The sequence below is a fragment of the Anas acuta genome, chromosome 2, assembly GCF_963932015.1.
Source record: "Anas acuta chromosome 2, bAnaAcu1.1, whole genome shotgun sequence".
In the NCBI taxonomy this organism is placed as follows: domain Eukaryota; kingdom Metazoa; phylum Chordata; class Aves; order Anseriformes; family Anatidae; genus Anas; species Anas acuta.
In genome coordinates this window covers 98,078,516-98,085,196 of record NC_088980.1, presented here as the reverse complement: position 1 = coordinate 98,085,196, position 6,681 = coordinate 98,078,516, and positions in this window count along the sequence as shown.

The following is a 6,681-nucleotide window of genomic DNA, read 5'->3' as shown; positions in this document are numbered from 1 at the left end:
GTCAATAGAGAGCTTGAAGGGAAATGTATTTGTAGGCTTTTCCTTGAAGTCTCTGATATCTGGGGGGGGGGGGGGGGGGTCAGAATAGCTGAATAGTATTATGACTATTGCATGGGATACCATGCAAGTCTCTGATATCTGGTCAGGAGACTAAGGAGACGGGGAAAGCTGAAGAATGACTAAAAAGACAAAGCTTGCAGGGGATGCTGCACAAGTCTCTGCCATACAGCCAAGTTGGACAAAGGAGAAAGTCAAGAGGGAGGAAGACTATGAACCTTCAGCATGAGAGACCGCCAGAGGGACAACCAGAGACTGATACGCATGCTCCAGTAGGAGGGTTTGGATTCTGGAAACTAATTATAATAACCCTGGTTGCTTTAGAAGCAGTAATGAATATGTGTTAGTCTAGGAGCATAAAAATCAGCTGCTTGATGTAACTGGTGTGCGTCTTGGTGGAGCAGAGATTCCTGGCGCACCCAGCGCTGTTTGCTTACCTCTATTCCTTAAGTAAATTGTGAACTTTGATTATAGTCCTATTTTGAAGACTGTGACATTTATAATAGTAGTGAGGACTTCCCCCAGCCCTTCTCTGTCCCCTTTAGCTCCCCTCCCTTCCCCCATCAAACCTAGTTTAAAGCCCTGGTGATCAGCCCAGAGAGCTTGCTCCCCAACACACTTGTGCCCCACTTGCCCAGTCCTGGTCCCCAGATTTTTGCACCAGGAACACGATTCCACAGAGCCTTCAAGCCTTTCTGTAGCTTTAAAGATGCTGAAACGGTCCCTGGCTTAAGAACTAGTTCCCCACCCGGCACTACGAATCGTTCCTTAGGGCTAAAAGCTGAGGCTCTTGTCTGTTACATGAACAGCCAGGGAGACTCAGCCTCCCTTCTCTGTTGAGTTCGGTGCTGCCTAGCCTTAACATTTTCAGTACTCAGTAGCGTCCCCCAGGCTCTTGTATTTTGAGAGGGATTGCACTCCCCTTACATCATATGGGAATCCCAGTTTTCTGTCTCAAGGGTGAATGGTGGAAGGCACTTGTAAATCATTGCAGGTTGTCATTGTTGTCCATTGCCATGTAAATTAAGGCCATGCAAGTACCTTCTACTGTTTCTTCTTCCCTTTCATTTGTTGTCTGGTTTCTACCACATATTACATATTTGGTGAAATGCCTTAAAACAACATTACTTTTTAATTAACAACTTTTTTTTTTTTTTTTTTTTTTTTTTTAGGGAAAACTTTAAACCTGAGAAGCAACAGGCAGTTTTCTACTTTTCCTGATATGATAACATGGTATATGATATAGGGATGATATCATACCTATAGTCTGCTGCAGGCTGAAAAGTAGCCTGTGCCTCAGGTACCATTTTGTGCCTTTGCTTTTGTTACTACGTCCCTGTAAGTCTTCAAAAGGGAAATGAAATCTCACCTGGCTTGTTTACTCCTGAAGGAGTGTGAAAGAGACGCATGTCCTTGTATGTGAAGAGGAGGTGAAGGAACAGCTAGTGCAAGGAACACACAAATCCATTGCGCCAGACTAACTGGTGGTTAGCTCTGAGCTGGGAGACTGCAACAGAAACACAGAATTATCTAGGTTGCAAGAGACCTCCAAGATCACTGAGTCCAACCTCTGACCTAACACTAACCAGTCCTCCACTAAACCGTATCACTGAGCTCTACATCTAAATGTCTTTTAAAAACCTCCAGGGATGGTGACTCCATCACTTCCCTGGGCAGCCCATTCCAATGCCTAACAACCCTTTCGGTAAAGAAGTTCTTCCTAATATCCAACCTAAACCTCCCCTGGCACAACTTTAGGCCATTTCTCCTCGTCCTGTCACTAGGCACGTGGGAAAATAGACCAACCCCCACCTCGCTACAGCCTCCTTTAATGTACTTATACAGAGCAATAAGGTCACCCCTGAGCCTCCTCTTCTCCAGGCTGACCAAGCCCAGCTCCCTCAGCCGCTCCTCGTAGGACTTGTTCTCCAGGCCCCTCACCAGCTTCGTCGCCCTTCTCTGGACCCGCTCAAGCACCTCGATGTCCTTCTTGTAGCGAGGGGCCCAAAACTGAACACAGTACTCGAGGTGCGGCCTCACCAGAGCCGAGTACAGGGGGACGATCACCTCCCTAGCCCTGCTGGTCACGCTGTTTCTGATACAAGCCAGGATGCTGTTGGCCTTCTTGGCCACCTGAGCACACTGCTGGCTCATATTCAGCCGACTGTCCACCAATACTCCCAGGTCCTTCTCTGCCAGGCAGCTTTCCAACCACTCAGCCATCTTCAAATTTCCAGATCTAGAGAAACACACTGGCTGCAGCCTAAAAGCCAGCTCCCCCAACAAAGCCAGCCAATCTTCTCCCCGCGACCTGCCAGAAAACAGCTGTCCTGGTTTCAGCTAGGGTAGAGTTATTTTTCCTCCTAGGAGCTGGTAGGGTGCTATGTTGTGGATTAGGATGAACACGCTGATGTTTGAATTGTTGCGGAGCCGTGCTTACACTAAGCCAAGGACGCTTCAGCTTCTCGCTCCGTCCTACCAGCAGGCAGGCTGGGGGTGCAGCAGGAACTGGGAGGGGACAGACCCAGGACAGCTGACCCAAAGTGGCCAAAGGGGCATTTCGTACAGTATGGGGTCATGCTGAGCAATATATAGGCGTGCCTAGCCGAGATGGGGGGGCCGGCTTCTCAGGGTTAGGCTGGGTATCGGTCAGTGGGTGGTGAGCAATTGCATTGTGCATCACTTATTCCGTACACATTAGCAGTAGCAGTACTATTCTCATTATTATTATTGTTTGTTTGTTTTTGTTTTTGTTTTTGTTTTTCCTGTCTTAATAAACTGTCTCTGTCTCGACCCACAGGCTTCCTTTTCCTATTTCTCTCCCCCATCCCAGAGAAGGAGGGGGGAGGGCAAGCAAATGGCTGTATGGTGCTTAGCTGCCAGCTGCGGGAAACCACGAGGACAGCAATGTAGTCATGTAACCAAATTAAAGCCAAAACTTTCAGCACGGTCCTTGACCTGAATAGGGAGTGAGGATCCAGATCCTGGCATTTATACGTGAGAGTTTATATGCAGCCAAAGTAAATACTGCAGTCGGAGGTCATGGTGCTAGATTTTGACAAGTCCGGCATAAAGAAGAGATCTCAGAAAAGCAAATTTAAGCAACATTAATGTCAAGTAAAGTCTTTCTGATTGCTATATTCTTTATCTGTCGTGAATAGACAGATGAAAATCTATGACGGCAATTTTGCCTTTGAGGTAATTTTCTTTTTTCTTTTCTTTATTTATTTTATTTACGTTGATTTATCTTATTTTAACAGGCTCTGTACTAATGTTCCTCACAGAATGACTAGCAGCAATATGACCCTTACATGCCTTTTGTATTTAATTCATTAGGTCAACTCTAACCACTAAGCCCCTTGTCAGGTTATTTCTATTGGCGATAAGGAGCAATTGAACCTTAAACATTGAAAGCAGGTTGATGAGCCTATTCCACAAGGTCTCATGACTACACACATGTGAAGTGAAATCTGCCAGGTGGGGATCATTTGACCTTTGCTATATAGGAAGCATGAGGAGGTATGGGAGGAATTGCTATTCTAGGAGAGTTTGAGGTTGAGGTTATGTAGGGTGCTTTTCTACTGTCCTGGTGAAATGAACTCTGTGTTCCCAAGTAGGCAGCTTTTTCTTCATTTTTTCTACCATCTCTGTGAAATAGTTTTGGAGACTCTATGAGCTAGTACTATGGGTGGTGACTACTCAGAACAGGAAAGCCCTGGTGGTGCTACTGCCCCGTGAAGTTGTTGGACAGTGAGTCAAATTCAGAAGCTGGCAGGTAAGATCTCCAGAGTTAAAAATTTGATTTGGCTTGGGGAGCTCGAGGACTTGGTCCCCAGTCCACGCTACTTCAGGCTGACACATTTACTTATTTATTTATTTTGCTATAGAAGTGGCTCTTTGAAATTTGACTATTTATGACAAAAAACTTGCTTCTCTCTTGCAGAATCCCCATATACCCTCAGCTAAGTGAGTTGAGTTATCTTTCTAATATCTCCACAGAGTACATCTTCTCTTCTTAGTCAAGAAGGAGCAAGTCTAGATAGATAACAGGTCTGTTTACGTTTGCTGGGGAATGCTGCACACTGTTGAAGAACCTTAGCCAGCTGTGGCACCTCTGTGTTCAGCTGAAATCACCCACGTAAGATACTAAATGGACAGTTTGGACTTTGTCTCCTTATGTCCACCATGTGACAGACTCCTCCAGATGAGTTTTTCACCTAATTACTGCTTTGGAAATGGAGACCTCTTCTGCCTCTGACAGTACTTTCCGTGGTTGCTTTTCCTTTGCCCCAGCAGTGGATGATCAGATAAATGAAAGCAGACTTGTTTGCAAATGGGGAGATCAAAGGCTGGCATTGTAAATATATCTGGGCTTCTCTAAATGTGCTGGGAAAACTGGGTGCATCTCATCATGCCGTTATCTTCAGTCCCTATTTACCTGCCCTTAAATTACATGTAAAACTTGTTTGTGCTTCTCAGGTAGGTTTTGTTGCCGAAATCTACTTGCCCAGCCAGTTTACCATAGGTATCAACATGGAGAGGATAAAAACAAACAAAAAAAGCGAATCGTAACCTCTATAGCATGAAAGGGGAGAGGTGTCATGGAAAAGTGAAGACCACAAGAGGAATAAGTTTTTTTTGTGCTAGTCTGGAATCCAGAATTTTGACCTACAAAAAACTGCTAAACACAAGGTTTGGTTTTGTTCTGATAAAGGCTTAACCCCCAGCCTGACCCAGCTCCATGCCGTCCCCTTGGGTCCTGTCGCTCTCCCCATAGAGCAGAGCTCAGCGCCTGCCCCTCGGCTCCCCTCGTGAGGGAGCTGCAGGCCGCCATGAGGCCTCCCCTCAGCCTGCTCTGCTCTGGGCTGAGCAAACCAAGGGACCTCAGCTGCTCCTTGAGTCTTGCCCTCTAGACCCTTCACCATCCTCATGGCCATTCTTCTTTGGACACACTCTAATGGTTTTATGTCCTTTTTATACTGTAGTCACCAGAAGTGTGCACAGTGCTCAAGATGAGACCACACCAGAGCAGAACAACCTCTTCCCTTGACTGGCTAGCAATGTCATGCTTAATGCACCCCAGGATATGCTTGGGCCTTTTGGCTGCATAGACTTGTGTCTGTGGCAGAAAAGTTTTCCATTTTTTCCTCTGATAAGTTTCAGTATTTGTCTTTCTGTCTCTCACACACCCTTGTGCTTGGCCACATGGCTGCTTTCTGTTCCCCAGATTTTAGATTCAGAGCAAGCTGCTGATGGTGGCGGTGGGAAGGGCGGGAGCGCAGCATGGGTTTGGATGCTGATAGTTGGGTGAGAGCCTTGCAGGGGAGGCTGGAGCCCTGCAGCAGGTGGGGATGCACCAGGGGTGGATCCAAGCAGTCAGCAGCTCTGTGAGCTGAGGGCTGTCTGACACCTCCAATTCAACTCTGCATGGCAGAAAGAGACCACCTGCAGGCCAGCGCTTTCTCTCAATGGTAGGTAACTATAACTTTGTATTTGGGGCCCTAAGCAGGAAACTTTCTTCAGAAACGGATGAAAACCAAAGGCAGGGATGTGTTACTCATCTTAAGTGCACGAGTCTTGTCATTCAGGCAATGTGTATCCAATATGTGATGTCCATCCCTCTGAAGTGCAGTGAATGGATACAGTCTTTATGCATATTTATGAATTATTTAAAATATTTCAACCGAAATTCCAAAGTTTATTTAAGGATTTAGGCACGTGGAGTGTGGGATTAAAGGTTGGATTAATGGTTTATATCCAAAACTGATTTTCAGAACTGATTCCTCTGAAGCTAAAAGCTATGAAACCATCATTTCTAAATGTTCAGGTTCCTTTAGTACAAAAAATGCGAAGCCATCACTGCCTTTTAAGCCATGTCAAGGCACGTGCTGCACTTTTATTGGAAGGCTGTTTGAACATACAAGAAGCCTCTCCTCCACTTGAAGATTCTGTAACAGAGCAAAAAATACTTATCTGTAGGGAAAACATTTTAAGTCCAGACTATAAATCCTGGTGGAACAAGTAGGGGCCCGTTTTCCACAGAAATTGTAATTAAGATTATAGCACCTCATCCAAAGATCTTAATCCGCTTGTCAAGGATCCACTTCACTTGTTAGCAGGCTCAGAGCCTACGTGCAGGCATTTAATAAGGTGTCTAGATATGAATTAGTTTTCTAACCAACGGCACCAGTCTTGTAATTATCTGTCTCTGCTTTTGTTGAGATGATATCTCATCTTTCACAAAAATGGGCCATCGATGGCATGATTTGCATAACACATCACTGGTACAGAGGCTCAACTTAACGTGCATGTCTGCTCTGGGCTCTAGCAGCATTTATTTTACCCTTAATATAAACAGGGGCGCTTTGATAGAAGAGATGTGCTGTAAAATACCTCACGCTCCTCCTCAAGGATGTTACAGACACACAGACCTTCCAACAGTAACATCTGCTGCCGTGAGATGCAAGATGTGTTTGCATGCACATATGCATATACATGTGCAAGTATATTCATACGTGTATGAACAGTTCTTGTATTTTTACATATTTTACAAGCTATTTTAGAGTGAATCCTGTTTGTTAACAAAAGAACCCCTCTGCTTGCTTTGGCATTCTCACAGTTTGC